The 17,270-nt window shown below is 40.2% G+C and overlaps 1 long non-coding RNA gene across 1 annotated transcript in view; it reads right to left on the bottom strand.

The window, feature by feature from the left end:
* Positions 1-736: 736 nt before the first annotated feature.
* Positions 737-17,270, bottom strand: part of LOC129144343 (uncharacterized) — a 31,832-nt gene continuing 15,298 nt past the window's right edge. The window contains exon 3 of the long non-coding RNA XR_008548716.1: positions 737-1,339. This is a non-coding gene — a long non-coding RNA (uncharacterized LOC129144343). The remainder of the gene's footprint in view (positions 1,340-17,270) is intronic.

Raw genomic sequence — 17,270 nt, 5'->3', positions numbered from 1 at the left:
ATGATGGGGAGGAGAACATTCTAATTATTTTGTGTCTGCTATGGAACTGGCATCAAGCAAAGAGTTTTATATACACAGGAGTGGCTACATAATTTGTGCGCTCTGGTGGGAAATAAAAAATGCAGGTGTCCTTGTTCAAAAATTAAGAATTTCAAGACAGGAGAGCAGCGCCTCGCACCAGGCAAGGACTTGCTAACGCTGGGCGCCACCCGTGAAGCCAGCCCTGTGTGTACGTTTTCAGATTTCTCCATAAAACCGGACAATGGAAGCATCTTTGTCTTTACTGTGCAGATGGAGAGCTGAGATTTGAAGTTTCAATCCTCAATCTTCTTTCCAGTGCATTTACCTGTAGGATATCACGATTTGAAAATAGCGTTCCTACCAAAACAATGTAAGTTCCCCAAAGAAAGAAAATATTTGACCCCGATATTGGTTATCTGGACAATGTGAATTTTATATGTGAGAGCTGTTCCAACTTCCAGCTACCAGATGTCTGTAAAAATTCATAGCAGGCTATTAAATTTAGCAGATCCTGTCTTAATTAGATTAGCTTTTGCACAGCACGATGGCAGAGTGTCTCTCTGATTGAGGGCTTATAAAGATTTCTGGTGGGAATTCTTTATGGAAGATGGAGTCTTTTATCCACAGAGACTGACAAATAGAAAAAAAAAATACCCTACCTCATAATAGTATAAAAATGTGGTCACGGTGTGTCAAAGCAGAAACGTGGGTCTTTATTTCAGTGATGTTTTCTTTTTATTTGGCTTAAGAACAGGAATGGTTGGGGGATAAAGATGGGGAAGGGGTATTCAAAATGACTGGCTAAGAAAATAGCACAGGGAAGGTGGAAAACTGCAAGCAAATTCTTGTCGTCAAATCCTCCAATAAATCTAGCACCAAAGGAGTGTTCAGCGTTCAGTTCCTGTTAGTGCATGAGTAATTTTTTTTTTTCTTTCCAGACAGGAAACAAAACTGCGCCGTTTGTCTTGAGCTGGTCTTACGTGATTAAACTCAGCATCTAGTCTCTCTCCCCATTAAAGGTCACTAAAAAAGCTTACATGACGCAAAACCAACAGTCCAAAGCCCCCTCTTTATTTTGCCTTCTCTATCCTGCCATGAGCAGAGGCCCTAACCTGCGGTGTTTTGTGGAAACATTACTTGTTTATCCACGTAGGTATCTACATGACAGCAGTTTTGAGAGCTGAGCGGCTCTTCTCGGTGTGTAGGTCACTCCATAAAGAAAACTGATGTGGGGAATTTTTCTGGTCATCTGATTCACCAGCTGAAAGGTCGTGTTCATGCAAAGATCTTCTTCACTTGGCTGTGGCGTCTGTGGAGACTGATAAGACAAGAAAAAAGAGGATGAGAATTTGTTTCCACCTCACAACCTCCATGCTAGGGGGCAGGAGGCGGAATTTGGGTTTTCCAAACCTCAAAGCACACGGAAGCAGGCTGGGAGCACTGGTGGCTGGGAGAAAAAAATGGCCCATCATTTGCTGCCGCGGCAGGCTAATCAGATTCACGTCATACACAGGCAGGGTTACTAGGCAACTGATTAAATAAACGTGCTGGTCCTACAAGCGAGCTTGCAATTAATTAACTTAACCATTTTGATTTCGACTGTTTTCTTCCCTTCTCCACCTCAACCTGCTTTGAAATACTGAAATGTGAGAGGCGTTGGGGAGCTGCTTGGGTTCCGGGGGAGGATGCTGCGGACCTATTTTTGCCTTCGGTGGGAAATGCCCGATTCCTGTTAGTTCTTCCCACACATTGAATAGAAGAACCTGATCAGCAGGTAATTAACATTTTAAGCAAATAAGAAAACACGCATGAAAAGGCCTGAAAGAGTGCCAGGCGTATATCTTCAATATATTCAGAACCTACATATTCAAATTGTGTATCTTCAATATATTCAAAACTTATATATTCAAAACGTATACCTTCAATATATTCAAAGCCTGTTATGCTTCCTAATCATGCTAGTCACAGTGTGGAATGAGATAAAAAAGAACTTATACTATGGAAAATTATTTTAATAGATCATTTTCCTGTAATAGGCGTGTGCTGAGGGAGAACCATGTCTGTGCTCCATGCATATCCCCTCCACATGCTTTGAGGTGGAGAGATGAATCCTTTAACCAGCCCAGGTGGTCATGGAAGCATTCCTGGAGGACGTGAGGCCAGGAGGCATGTCTTGAAGGTCAAGAGAAGGTCAGGAGAGGAAGAAATGTGAGTGAGCATTCCAGGAGAGGGTCTAGTGTGAACAAAGACCCAGTTACATTGGTAACATTGTGACCAATTGGGTTTGGATGAAGTAAAAAATGAAAGGCATGGAGTAGGGCAGGAGAAATTTTGCAGGGCCAGGCTAAAAAGTGACATTCATGTCCATCTGAGGAGTTTAGACTTTATTCCATGGGCATGGAAACTACTGAAGGATTTCACAAGAGAAGTGGCATAGCCGTACTTTACCTATAGATCGTTTACTCTTAGTCATGTGGAATTAAAATTTAAGAGGACACTAGAAGGGAGAAGACACTGCGGGCTGTTTTGTGATATTTCAGAAGAGAAATGAGGAAGTGAAGTGGAGCCTGGGTGGAAGGATGGGGTGGGAGAAGCAAGTGTCAGATCTATTTGTGCCTTGAAGGGATGGGGTTAGGGGCAGGGACAAGATGGCAACAAGGGCCCCAGTTTGAGAAACGGAGTTGGGGTAGGGGCATTAACTCAAAGCAGGAGTACAGAAGCAGCCCACTCATGGGAGAGGGAGAAAAAAGAAATTCTGTTTTGCTCTTGCCAAGTTTGTGCTTCCTGTGTCCAGCAGGCTATCAGTTAAATAAAGCAATTTCTTAATAATTCCTCAAGACTGGGATTAGAAGAAATTCCTTGTAGAACCTGCATTCCAAACAGACTCTTTATAGGACTGTACTTCCATAGTAATTTTTAAAACAGGATAGAGAACAAGTAGACAGAAGGGATGGGGGCCAAGCCTCATGCAGAACCTCTTGCTTCTAAATGTATTATAGTAACAGCCAAAAAAAAAAAAAAAAGTCCACTAGCACTGATAACATTATTATTCATCATAACTACACCATCCATCCTAATCTGTCCTTCAAATTATGGAATGGAGTTGCCATATTCAAATGTGGAATGGGCTGAAGTTACCCATGACAAAGATATTTTCCTGGATGATCTGATGTTCCCTGTGCACTTATCAAATGCCACTGTCAGCCTCTGTTGCGAGATCACTTCTGATGACATGTGGGACCCAGGGAGAAGCTCCTGGCTGCCCTGCACGAGTGCTGCATGGAGAAGAGTAATTTCTCTTGGCCCTGGGAACCAAAACTCTGTTTTCTTTTGTAACAATCAGAAGATTTACAGTCTTGCTTTCCCATTTGCCTTAAACTAGCCATGTCTCTGTGTAGCTGCAATTTGAAGCATTTCTCAGTGACATGTGAATGATTATGCTGTGTATGAAGGTGTGGATCCAACACAGCTGGGGAAATGTCACAGTGCACAAGAACAACAGGCTCTGAGATAGATGCTTTAGCATTTAGGGGTAACCTAGGACATAAACCTATCACAGTCAGCCTTTGGTACCCATTCCCTCACTTTAAAAAAAACATCTTTAATCTATACTTTCTATACATAGATACACACACATAAAGTATATATACATATATAAAGTATATATGTATATTTACACATGTATAGTTACATATATGTGTACTTACATATATGTTAATAAACATACATATATAAATACGCATATATTTATATACATACACATAAAGTATATATACGTATATGTGTATTTATTTATTCATAGACTACCTCATAAACTATAGCAATTTTATCTGTGGAGGTGGTATGATGGGCCAATGCTAGTGAAATAGTTCACTGGAAACTTGAACATTTTTGTCTTAGTCCTTTTGGGCTACTGTAACAGATACCATACACTGGGTGGCTTATAAACAGCAGGCATTTATTTCCTACAGTTCTAGGGGCTGGGAAGTCCAAGATCAAGGTGCTGGCAGATTCAGTGTTTGGGGAGGTCCTGCTTTCTGGTTCATAGATGGTGTTTTCTAGCTGTGTCCTCACATGGTGGAGGGGGAGGGTGATATGGTTTGGATATTTGTCCCCTCCAAATCTCATGTTGAAATGTGACTCAAAATGTTGGAACTGGGACCTACTGGGAAGTGTTGGGTCATTGGGACAGATCCTCTATGAATGGCTTGGTGCCCTCCCTGTGGTCATGAGTTCACATGAGATCCATTTGTTAAAAAGAGTTTGCTGCCTCCCTTGCATCTCTCTTGCTCCCTTTCTCACCATCTGATATGCCGGCTCCCCCTTTGCCTTCTGCCATGATTGTAAGCTCCCTGAGGCCTCACCAGAAGCAGATGCTGGCACTATGTTTCCAGTACAGCCTGCAGAACCATGAGCCAAATAAACTTCTTTTCTTCATAAATCACTCAGCCTTGGGTATTTCTTTATAGCAAGACAAAACAGACTAACACAGGGAGGGAGTTTGCTGGAGGCACTCATCCTCTTCATGGGGGTTCTGTCTTCAAGATCTCATCTAAACCTAATTATCTCCTAAAGGCCCCATATCCTAATGCCATCACATTGGTGATTAAGTTTTAACACAGGAATTTTCAGGGGACACAAACATTCAGACCATAGAATATATGTTTTTGATTATTTGCTGAGCTTGTTGCTTGTAACTTTGTTTCTTTAACACTGCCTTTCCCCCCCCCCCCAAATAATTACTTTTTCCTGATTGGTTCTTTTCAGGCAGAATCTGAAATGTTGAAATTGCTTTGAAGGAACCCTTATTTCCAAGCTGTACTGTCAGTCCTTGGCGACCAAACCCTCACTACCCTGGCCATCTGAGATTAATTTTACCTTCTATTGAGTCCAGTTGGCCCAGCCTTTCACTATTCAAATACTTTTTTCCCCCTCTCCTGATAGAGAACTGGATGAAGGGATGAGTGAATTTGGCAGTTTCCATGGGCATGGAGCTATATAAAGGAAGGCAAATATCACTGGCAATATAACAGGCTGAAAAATTTGTTACTTGTTTCTTAACCTTATATTAAAAATATCATAGTTTATTTTGTAGCAATTTGCCTTTTTCCCCTACACAATTAAGTTTTGGACATCTCTACATTTATATATGTTGTTCTAGTTCAATGATTTTAATGATTGCATAGTATTCCTGTATTTATTTATAATTTTAATGATAAATATTTAGGTTGTTTCAAGTTTTTCATTAATACAAAAATACTGATTATGATTTACCTGAAGATTTTTATTGTCTGATATAAATATGGCTCCACTAACTTTGTTTTGGTTAACATTTTCCTTTTACTTTCGAACTTTCTGTGTCTTTATGTTTCATTGGGACTTCCATAAAGAGAACATAACTAGAGTTTATTTTTTTGTGTATGCATTTATTATAATTGTCAAATCTGATGATCTCTCATCTTTACCTGGGAAATTTATTCCATTTATATTTAGTATGATCATGAATAACTGGATTTATTTCTACTAACTTATTTTGTTCCTTTAACTCCTCCTTTCCCCCTCCTCTCCTGGCTTCTTTTGGTTTGTTCGTGTTTTTTTCCTAGCGTTTACCCCTTAAATGTTGATGTGAATAATTGAGCGAATAAAGTCTAACATCAATTATTATCTCTAGTTTCCTCTAGGCTGTTGTATAAATCTTAAAATTCTTTATTTTGGATAAATCTTTTTCCATCTCACATGTTACTATAGTGCTTCATTTCTACCTTATTATCATAACACTCAAAATTACATAGTATTATTGTTATTCTTTGAAATAGCCGATTCTTGTTAAACTCATTTACATGTATACAAGTTTTTTAGTTCATAATTGCTTTTTTCCCTCTAAGATAATGTTCCTTTCTCAAGAAATATATCCAGTCAATAAAAATATATCCAATATTTCCTTTTTCTGGAAATAGATCATCAGTGAGGATCTGCTAGTGGTAAATAAATATTTTTTTTCTGTTCTAAACATGCTTTAATTCTACTTTGATTTCTTCTATGCTATGTTTTTAATTCTACTTTGATTTCTTCTATGCTATGTTTTTAATGCTATGTTGTTATTATTTTATTTTCATATACTTTATTATTAAAATTATTAGTATAATAATTTTTATTATTATGTTTTAGTTGTAGATTTACAGGAAGTTGCAAGGATAGCACAGAGAGGTCCTGTGCACCCTTCACCCAGCCTCCCTCTATGGAACATCTTCTTCAGTTATAGTACAGCTTCAATTCCAGGAAATTGGTGTTGATACAAACCAGAGTTCATTCAGATTTCACTCCCTAGATACACACTAATTTCTCTCTCTCTTTCTCTCTCCCCTCCAATCCCCTTTCAATTATTGTCACATGGATAACTCCATGACACTACACTAGGTCAGGATACTTACCTGTGCTATCATCACAGGTTCCCTTATGCTACCCTTTAAAGATACCCACTCCTTACCCCTCCATCCCTAACCCCCCTGGCAGCCAGATCTCCATGTTCTCTCTCTAATTTTATTTCAACAGTGTTATATAAATGAAGTCATGCAGTTTGTAGCCTTTCGAGATTGGCTTTTTCACTCAGCATTCTTCTGTGGAGATTCAGGTTTTTGTATGTATCAATAGCTCACTTCTTTTTGTTGCTGAGTAGTATTCTGTGGCATGGATATATGATCGTTTGTTTAACCATTCACATATTGAAGAACATTTGGGTAGTTAACAGTTTTTGGCTATTACAAATGGCTATGAACATTCATGTACAAATTTTTATGTGGACATAAGTTTCTCTGGGACAAACGCCCAAAAGTGCAACTGGTGGGTCATATTCATCCTCAAAATTTTAAAACATAGTTTAGCTGTTTATAAATTTTAAAAAAGTAAAATAGAAGTTCACTGCTGCATTCTACCTTCATTGTTGCTGTTGAAAAGTTGGTTACCCTTCTTTTCATTATTTTTCTGTTTTAGATAGGTTCTTTTTTCTTCTGCTTGCTTTTAAGATCTTTTTGTTTTGGTGATGTGTAGGCACACTTTTCCTGTGTTGAATCTTTTACTTCTGTGAATCACAGGATTCATATATTTCATCGTTCCTAGAAAATCCTTAGTCATTATCACTTGCAACTTTTCCTCTCCCCAATTCTTCTCTTGTCTCCTAATTAATAAAGTTTGAGTTTTCTCATTTGATGTCCCAAGTCTTTAACCCCTCTTTAAATTTTTTCATCTCTTTATTCTGGGTGCTTTCTTTCTTAGTTCTATTGTCTGGTTTCCAAAGTTCTCTTTCTCTGTATCTAGTTTAGATGCAATTTTTTAAAATAGATAATAAAATAGGTATTCTCTAAAGAGAAAGAAATTTCAAATTTTTCAATAATATATAAACAGTTTTTTCATATATGTTGATCTCTTTAATGGTTTCTGTTGCTTTTTTCATTTTAATTTTATAAATAATTCTTAATGCCTTAAGCAATAGATATGCCTTTTATGATCTATTTTTTAAAAGTTGATTACATGGGTTTCTTTGGTGTTGAATTCTTTTTTTTTTTTTTTTTGAGATGGCGTCTCACTCTGCCACCCAGGCTGAAGTGCAGTGGCTCGATCTTGGCTCATGGCAACCTCCGCCTCCCGCGTTCAAGCGATTCTTCTGCCTCTGCCTCCTTTAATTTTTCTACTTGTTATTTTTGCTTATGGCAGATTACTTTTCCATGTCTTTATTTTGTATTGCAAGCTCATGCTTTTTGGGTCCCTGTCTATGGAACTCTTTTGCTTCCTGGGTTGAATATGTACTCTTCCAGAGAGATTTTTCTGTTTACTTAAGCCAGATACCCCAGGGTATTACTAGTCTGAAAATGCTTTAAAGTGATTCATTTGCTTGGGAGTTCACAGACCAATTAAATAGTGTGAATTAAAACCTGAAACCCATGTGAGGGCAGACATTTTTGTTAATAGTTCTAGGAATTTATTTTTTATTTTTGGTCTACTCAGGCTGAGAGAGACAAACTAAAACACTGTAAGATATGCCAGAATGTGCTCCACAATCCCAGGAAATTGGCACTGATAGAAACCACAGAGATTACTCAGATTTCTTCACTTATACACTGCCTTTCAGGCCTGAAGGACTTATTTTCCCAGTTACTGGGAGTTCTACCCGCTGACAGCTGAAGCCTGGGGATTTTCCTTAGCTAAAGGTCAGGCCTGTTTCTTAGGAGCAGCCTGCATTCAATGGTACAAAAGCTGGGCTCCCTGGACCCCACCTGAGGACAACTCTGAAGTGCTATCCAGCTTCAGAACTCCCTGTGGGGCTGGACAAGGCCTTGCCATGGGTATGTGGCAGTTCTGCTTCTCCTGCCCAATCCTGCTCCCATTCTTCCCCACACAGGCATCAATCCTAAGAGCACCACTAGTAAACTGTCCTGCATGCTAAGCTCTGCCTCATAGTCTTATTTCCAGGGAGAAGAACCTGTGACAACAGGCATGCCCTCTTCCCCTGACCGTCTCATCCATTTGGGCATTTAGGGTCCTGGATTAATGCAGGTAGCTCTAGTTACACTTCCCACCTTCTGCAACCACAAATCCTCATTTTCTGTCCTTGCTTGGCTTTTCATTTCTTATTTGCTCCTGATAATTTTTCTGAGTGTCTTACAAGTTCAGCTTTGCATGAAAGGAATGTTTACTATATTTGATTCAATATTTCTCGGTGCTGTGTAGCAACAGGGTTTTTCAGTTATATAGATCACTGCAATGCCAGAACAGATGATTGGCATGAGGACTTCGGATGGGGCTGCTTGATAGCATTGTTACCATTATTGGCATGAGTGATCACTGTTGTTCTTTCTGTGAAAGTAGAAATTTGTGAATTCGCCCTTTCCATATTTTGTGGATGTTTTGTGTTTTTGCATCTATTTATTGCCTCTTTGTGGGTGACTTTTGGATACACTGACTTCTCAGTTAACAAAGTTCTCTTATCCCCAGAGAATGGAGGATGTGGACGAATGAAGTGTGCTATGCTGACTCTGCTGCCTTCCCCAGGTCCCTGGGGATAGAATATTTGCTCCCTCACTCCAGTTAGTCTCAGGGTAGCCAACCTACTTCATCTTTTCCAAAGCAGAGAGAAAAAAACATGAATATTATTCTAAGGAATGAATATTAGTACCTCCTCAAAAAGATAACACACTTTAAAAAATCAATTTCATTGGGGTATAATTTGCATATAATAAAAGGCACCCATTTTAAATGTACCTTCTGGTGTGCTTGGACAAATTTATACACACATAGCCACCCCAGCATCAAGCTATAGAACATTTTCATCATTCTCAAAATGTTCCCTGTGCTCTTTCTTGTTAATACCCCTGATGCCCCTGGCCACAGGCAACCACAGATGTATTTCCTTTCAGCATAGGTTACATTTATCTTTCTTATCCATTCTGTAAATGAAATCATACAGAATGTGTGCATTTGAGTCTGCCTTCCCTCACTCAGTGTAATGTTTTGGAGATCCATTGATTCTGTTGTGTGTATCAGCAGTTCATTCCTCTTTACTGCTAAGTATTTTTCAATTATATGGATGCACCATAATTTGTTGATCCATTAGTCAGTTGATGGACATTAGGGTGGTTCCTAATTTGGGCTATTATGAATAAAGCTGCTTATAAACATTTAAAGACACAGGACTTCTAATTTTCTTATAAACTCTCCTGTCCTCTGTCCCAAAAGATTTGGGATTCCAAAGCCCTTAACCTCTTAGATATCATAAGGTATTTATGAGATGAGATAAATTGAGCCCCACTATGCCACTGTGTTTTCATTTTATTCTGGGAATAAATATATAAGTCAAATGGGAAAAAACAGTAACAAAGACATGAATTCTTTAGAAGATTTGTACAAATCTTATTTTGCTTATTGTCCATATTATTTTTGGCTAATTCTTCCATGTTTCTACATACTTGATTATGTATGTCTATCTGTGGTTGGTGCCAAATGTTTTAAACCCTATTTTCTTCCTTATTTCCCTTCCTATTTCTCATTGATTTTAGCCCTTCTAACAAAAATATAATAAAATATTTCTTGCTCTTGGAAATCCTCTTCTTTCTGTTATATCCATGACTCTTTATCAACTGTGCTTAGGTAAGGGCTGGACACTCAGGTTTCCTTACTGAGAGATGGATGAAGGCCAGGTCTAGTGGGAGAACAGAGAACAGGATGTAAGAGAAAGAAAGGAAGAAGGCAGGGAACTGTGAGCAGGAAAAATAGAGCACCGATTAGAGGAGACATGAAAACCTGAGGGCAGTAAGCATTGGGAAAATATTATTCAGAGATGTTCGCAAGTGAAGAAGAAGCACAAAACTAACTCCGAAGTTCATTTTCTTTTCAAATTTATCTTTATAATGTAGTGATTGCAATCCATCACCAAATTATACTTCATAAATGTAACTATGTTTTTATGTAGCTTTTAAAAATGTATGAAACTCTCTGTTTCTATTTATACTTCCTCATGGTCCATTTCTCCTGAACACTCTCAAGTGGGGCTTCCCCCATAGTGGAATGCACTGGAATGCTCTGACCATGTCCATCAGCAGCCTTCTAACTGCTCGATATGAGCTGCTCTTTAAATTCTTCCCTTTCTTATTATCTTTGCAGCATGATGACCTTGACCACACTTTCTTCTTTTTTTAAAAAAATAATTACTTTCTTGTTTTTTTTTTTTTTTAAGTTCCAGGGCACGTGTGCCGGATGTGCGGATGTGCAGGTTTCTTACACAGGTAAAAGTGTGCCATGGTGGTTTGCTTTACCTATCAACCCATCACCTAGATATTAAGCCCAGGATGCATTAGCTCTTTTCCCTAATGTTCCCCCCAACTGAAAAGCTCAACATCACTGATCATTAGAGAAATGCAAATCAAAACCACAATGAGATACCATCTCATGCCAGTCAGAATTGCGATTATTAAAAAGTCAAGAGACAACAGATGCTGCTGAGGTTGCAGAGAAATAGGAATGCTTTTACCCTGTTGGTGGGAATTTAAATTAGTTCAACCATTGTGGAAGACAGTGTAGCAATTCCTCAAAGTTTTAGAACCAGAAATACCATTTGACCCAGCCATCCCATTTCTGGGTATATAGCCAAAGGAATGTAAATCATTCTATTATAAAGATACACATACGCATATGTTCATTACAGCACTATTCACAATAGCACACTCTCTTCTTAAAAGCTTCTTCTTCCTTTATTTCCAAATCATTTTAATTGCCCTCTGTGGTAGGCTAAAATATGGCCTGCAAAGATATTCATGTCCTAATTCTTCAAGAGGAGGGGTGTATCTTTGCAGGTGTGATTAATTTAATGGTCCTAAGATGGAGAGTGTTTCCTGGATTTTCCTGGTGGGCCCTAAATGCAATCACAAGTGTCTTTAAGAGAGCTAAAGAGAGACAGGCAGAGAGGGATTTGACAACACACCCATAGGATAGGTCATGCAAAGAGAGCAGAGAGAGCTTTGAAGATGCTGGTCTTGAAGAGAAGAGTGATGCAGCCACCACCCAAGCCAGCAGCCACCAGGAACTGAAGGAGGCATGAGGATTCTCCCCTAGAGCCTCCAGACAGCATATGACCCTGCTGACACCTTTATTGCAGTCCAGTGATACTGACTTTGGGCTTCTGGCCTTCAGGACTCTGAGAGAATAAGCTTCTGTTGTGTTAAGACCGCCGGTTTGCGGTCTTTTGTTACAGCAGTCACAATAAACTCATGCACATTCTCTGACAGTTTCCTCTCCATTTTTCACTTTTCTTTCTCTCTTTGTTTTGGTTTTTTGAGGGTACCCAAATAGCAATGAGAATTTAAGTTCCTCGTCTCATCTGAATTCTCTTTTTCTACACTGTCTTATTGAGTGTCTATGTCTCATCCTCTGAATCTTCTGAGTTGCTAAGTCAGTATCTCTGGTCACAGCATTCCAATGGCCATTTAGTCAACATGAGGATTTTCCACATTCTACACCCTCTGCTCACTGTTTCCATTGACTTAATGGGATGTGAGGGGGTGTTACTACATATCGCATAGAAGATTTCTGTGGTTAAATTACCTTGGGAATTTCTGGGTTAAACAAAGTGAAAGAACGTTAGTCTTTTACTATAGGGCTTCTCCTTTACTGGTTATAGAATACTCCTTGGGACATGGCTCCTGTAGTAGTTATTTCATTGTAGATCAAACCTAATTCTTTCCTAAAAGCTTCTTTATGCATGGGCTTTGCCTACAGAAGGTCTGTCCTTCCCAGTCGCACCTCCCTGTTCCCTGTTCTGTGCTGGAACCACTCCTCTTCCACCCTGCTGTCACACACACTCCGGACCAACAGTGGGCTCCTGCAGGGCACAGCGTTCCTCCCTTTCCAGTTCTGTACTTCTGTTAGTCCACAGTCCAGTTTGTGAGGCTACTGGGAGTTGAAATAAGACATCTACAAATGTCTTTCTTTTTTCCCTTTCTAGTATACAGGTTACAGTCGAGCCCAGAGCAGGAACAGAGGGATCTAAATTTGAAAGCAATAATGGCAGGCTTACATATGTCAATTCTCTACAAGAATACTAAGTCACTGTTTCATTAAAAAGAGACCAACAGGTGGGCGTAGTGGCTCAAACCTGTAATCCTACCATTTTGCAAGGCCAAGGCAGGCACCTGTAATTCTAGCTACCTGGGAGGCTGAGGCAGGAGAATTGCTTGAACCTGGGAAGTGGAGGTTGCAGCGAGCTGAGATTGCACCATTGCACTCCAGCCTAGGCAACAAGAGCAAAACTCCATCTCAAAAAAAAAAAAAAAAAAAGGAAAAAACAGAGACCAACAACTTCTTAATGTGATTAGCGAAGGTAACACCAGGAAAGATAACGAAAGATAGATGTGAGGAGGTACTAAGAAATAAAACTCATCCACGTAGAGGTGCCATCTGCCTCTCACTGGACTTCCTGGGCCTCCTAGCCGTTTGCTGATGCCCACTAATGCCTGTGAGTCTTTCCATAGGACTCATAATCCTCTTCCTCTGAACAAACTTACCACATGCAAGCCCAGTGCCTTCCAACCTGAGTCTGCTTTTGCGGGTCCCTGGTCTTCTTGGCTACTGCAGACCTTGAGAATTTCAACCCCAGGGTCCCTATACCTTTCAATACTCTGATCATAATTGACTCTTGAGCTATTTTCAGTATTTCAAAAAGCTTAGTGGGAATCTGCAGTGAGGCTGTGATGACTAAATGCAAAGTCATCGTTTTGGGGGGAGAAAATCATTTTACATCAGTTGTGTTAATATAAGTTAGTTTGTAATGATTAAAAGCTCTGATTGGCAATTCTGGATGTTGTCAGTGAACCCAAATGATGAAACAAATTAATCAGTACACAATAGATGTTTTGTGGTTAGTAGACAAAAATTTGTGAAGATGTGCATCCTACTGAGAAAAGTAATAAAGGTGGCCCTCGGTGGTGAAAAAAAATTAGGGATTACTGCTGTAAATCTTTCTGGAGCTGTCTTTATACAAATTCTTTCTCAACCTAATTACTCACTTTCCGGTTTACTTATTTTTTTAATCCTTTCATAAATATTATTCTGCCGTCTACTTTCCTCCCTCTCTCTCCTTTCTTACCATACAGTGTGTCCCAGTGAATGATTTACAGCATTGTTCTGTAGTCCTTCTTAAAAATGATGCCATAAAGAGCATGGTTCTTAAGTTACAAAAGTGATTCAGCTTCCACAGACATCATGGGGGAAATAGTGCACCTTGCAACAGCACGGCTCACCTCTTCCCAGTCTTCTAAGACCGGCAAGCCTGCCACTGTCCCCCACATTCAACTATGAGCTCTCCCTTACTTGATGGATATGGCCAAAGACAGAAATCTTTCTCCTTTTAGTTCTTTCAGGTCCCTGGCGATACTGGTACCATTCTGAGAACATGGCAACATATTCAAGCATTTCTTGAACTGATTTAAAATGGTCTGTATAGAAATTAACATGATGTTAAGTAAGTCTGGTCATTAATAAATGATGCAGATATGGCTTGATATCTGCACACTCACTCACGAAAGCCTTGGCATTTCAACCCTTGGTGGGTTGAAAAGGCAGCAGAGGACAAATGCCTCTGTTCTGGTATAAATGTTGGGATAAGGCAAGTGTCTTGATCTGTTGTGTGTTGCTATAAAGGAACACCTGAGGCTGTGTAATTTATAAAGAAAAGAGGTTTATTTGGTTCATGGTTCTGCAGGATGCACAAGACATATGACACTAGCATCTGCTTCTGATGAGGACCTCAGGCTGCTTCCACTCGTGGCAGGAGTGGCAGTGAACAGGAGCTGGCATGTGCAGAGAGGACATGGCAAGAGAGGAAGCAAGAGGGAATCAGAGGTGTCAGGCTGTTTTTAACAACCAGCTCCCATGGGAACTAAGAGTTAGAACTCAGCCATTACCACAAGGATGATGGCACCAAGCCATTCATGAGGGATCCACCCCCATGACCCAAACACCTCCCATGAGGCCCATCTCCAACACTGGTGATCAGACTTCATCATGAGGTTTGGAGGGACAATATCCACACTATGGCAGGAAGAAGCAGCATGAATATGAGGGGGTTTGAAGTCAGTTATTTCAGTAGTTAAAGTTGTAGGATTGGTGGGGTGGTGAGTTAGTTACATTTACAGTAGGTCAGTATAGGTGTAGGTTTGAGGAAACTGAACTGCAAGTTCAGCTCACAACAGGAGTAATATAGTACGTAGCTTCGTGGGATCAGACGGTTCATTTATTTTCTGTGTTGCACAAATAACATTGCAATATGTTAATGAAAATTGAAATGAAAGTAAAACTTTGCCCGTGACTCACCATCGCAATAAATGGCCATTTTTGTGTTTTTCATGTTCTATGTTCTCTTACTAAATAAATACATTTTATGTAGTTATAGCTGTAATGTAGGCACAGTTCCATACTCTGTTTTCCATTTAACATTTTATTTCATAATCATTTTTCTATGTCATTACTGCAGCTTCAGGCTTTGCAGCCCAGAGCGTGTGCTCCACCCAGTTTTTCCATTTCTCTTGAGGAAGCATCAGATAGAGCTGGGTGAGGTCTGTCCTTTGGGGTCAGTGGGGCCTTCCCACTGCCCCTCTGGCCGAGTGCGTGGTGGGAGCTTAAGGTATCATAGGGGCTGAGAGTTGTGGCAAAAAGACCCTTGAAGTTGCATGGAAAGATCAACTTTAAAATTATTTTTCCCAGCATAGATCCTGTTGGAGTTTGCTGGGATTATAACACCAATGAGGCTGATGGACAAATGGAGAAGAGGGAACTCAGAACTTGGAGCTACTTTGTTAATCAGCAGACCTGGGCCTTGGGAGGATAGTCCTCACCATAGGGCCGAGAAGAAAGCTTGAGTTGCCAGGTGTTCTGTGCAGCCAAGGACGGGAGCCCATATTGAGGTTCAGGCTAACTCGGGCCAATAGAAGAGCCCAGAACACCTGGCACATGTCTAGGGCTGACAGGATCCCTGGAGGCCTGGGAACCACTCTCATTTTTGCTTATTTATCCTAGTTTCAGTCTACACTGCATAGCCCATTCGATTTATTTATTCTGGATTCTTACTCTGCCTCCTTCCATAAAAGATTTGAGACGTCTTGACACTGCAGAGTCAGTGATTCCAGCTTGGGGTCTTAGCATTTGTGCCCCTTTTATTTAGACCTACATAGTATGGAGTGCATAGAAAGAAGAATAGGAACTGGGGAAAGACAAACAAAGCTTAAGGAGGGTTGTAAAATACACAGAAGTAAGCAGGTGATCTTGGCTAGTATTTCTTAGGCAGGACACACCGGGAATAAAGAAATACACAGCCTACTATTCCTCTGAGGAAATGATGCATGAAATAAATGTTATTAGAGGCCCAGGAGGATGCTTTTCCTTATTTGTTAATGTACCTCGTGCTGAAAATATGCCGAGGGCTGTCAGCGCTGGGTGGCAGAATTCTAAGAAGCCTTTCCTGCCGACTCTTCTGTTTCGTGGAGACATTCTCACTTCCACCTCACAGAGAGCCACCAGAAGGAAAGTCTACATTCCCATCTCTCTTCCCATGTCTTTTTATTCCTCTCCTTCCTGGCCAGCATTTGACAGTGGAATGTCTTTCCAGGATGAACACATTTTCCCCAATAATCTTGAACACTTCCCATTTACCTCTAGAGCATCTTTCTTGTCCTGAATAAGGAGGTATCCTTCTCTTGCTCTCTCTCAGTTGAGGTTATTTTGTAGGAAAAAATGGTTGCAGCCAGGGCTTGAAAGTGGCAGGGAATAAGTTTGAGTGTCCCCTATCTTTCCTCATGACAGTGCTGGAGCATTAGTACAAAGCCTGTCTATCATCATGGGAAATAATCCCACCCAAACACACTGGGAAGACGTGAGGGTGTCTCCTTGGTCTTATTAGCCTAGCAGAAGGACAGAAAGATGAAGGCATGTGGGGTGGGGGGAATGAGAAGCGCTGAACACCTGGAATTTTTTCCCTTGGGCCGACAGGTTGCAGCTTGCTTGCTGTTCTCCCTCTGTCTGAGAACACTTCGTATTTAACACTCTCTAATTCTGCTTGCACATCCTCTACTTCCTTCCTTCTTTTCATCTCTCAAGGTTTGTGCCCAAATATGGCTCTATTTCAGCTCTTATTTTCCACTTCACTTCAGATTCTCAATCCTGTGGGTTGGGCAGAAAAGGCAATTTGCCAAGTCTAGGGCAGGACTTGTGTCTAAGGGAATAGATGAGCACCTTGCTGCTCCTGCTGCTGCTGCTGCTGCTGCTGCTGTGTGTGTGTGTGTGTGTGTGTGTGTGTGTGTGTGTGTGTGTGTGTGAAAGAGAAAGAGAGAGAGAGAAAAGGGAGAGAGAGAGATCCTCCAGGAAGTACTTTGGAAACTGCTTCTTCAAAAATGGCAATAATGATTCCACCATATAGACATATTCTAGAAAACTTAGGGTGTAAGGGTCACAATATTTATCAGGGCATTCATGTATTTGTCTGCATTAATTCAACCAATATTTAGTAATGACAACTCTTAAGTATGCAGTGTACTTGATGATCAATTCTCTTCTCTTGGATTTGCTCTGGTTCTGCCCAGGACTTAATATAGTGCTACACTCATGTGGTTTTTGTCTTTGGTTCTGTTTATATGCTGGATTACATTTATTGATTTGCGTATATTGAACCAGCCTTGCATCCCAGGGATGAAGCCCACTTGATCATGGTGGAT

Source organism: Pan troglodytes, chromosome 5, assembly GCF_028858775.2.
Source record: "Pan troglodytes isolate AG18354 chromosome 5, NHGRI_mPanTro3-v2.0_pri, whole genome shotgun sequence".
In the NCBI taxonomy this organism is placed as follows: Eukaryota; Metazoa; Chordata; class Mammalia; order Primates; family Hominidae; genus Pan; species Pan troglodytes.
Note: the sequence above shows the minus strand (reverse complement) of the source record. Positions and strands in the feature narration are given on the sequence as shown.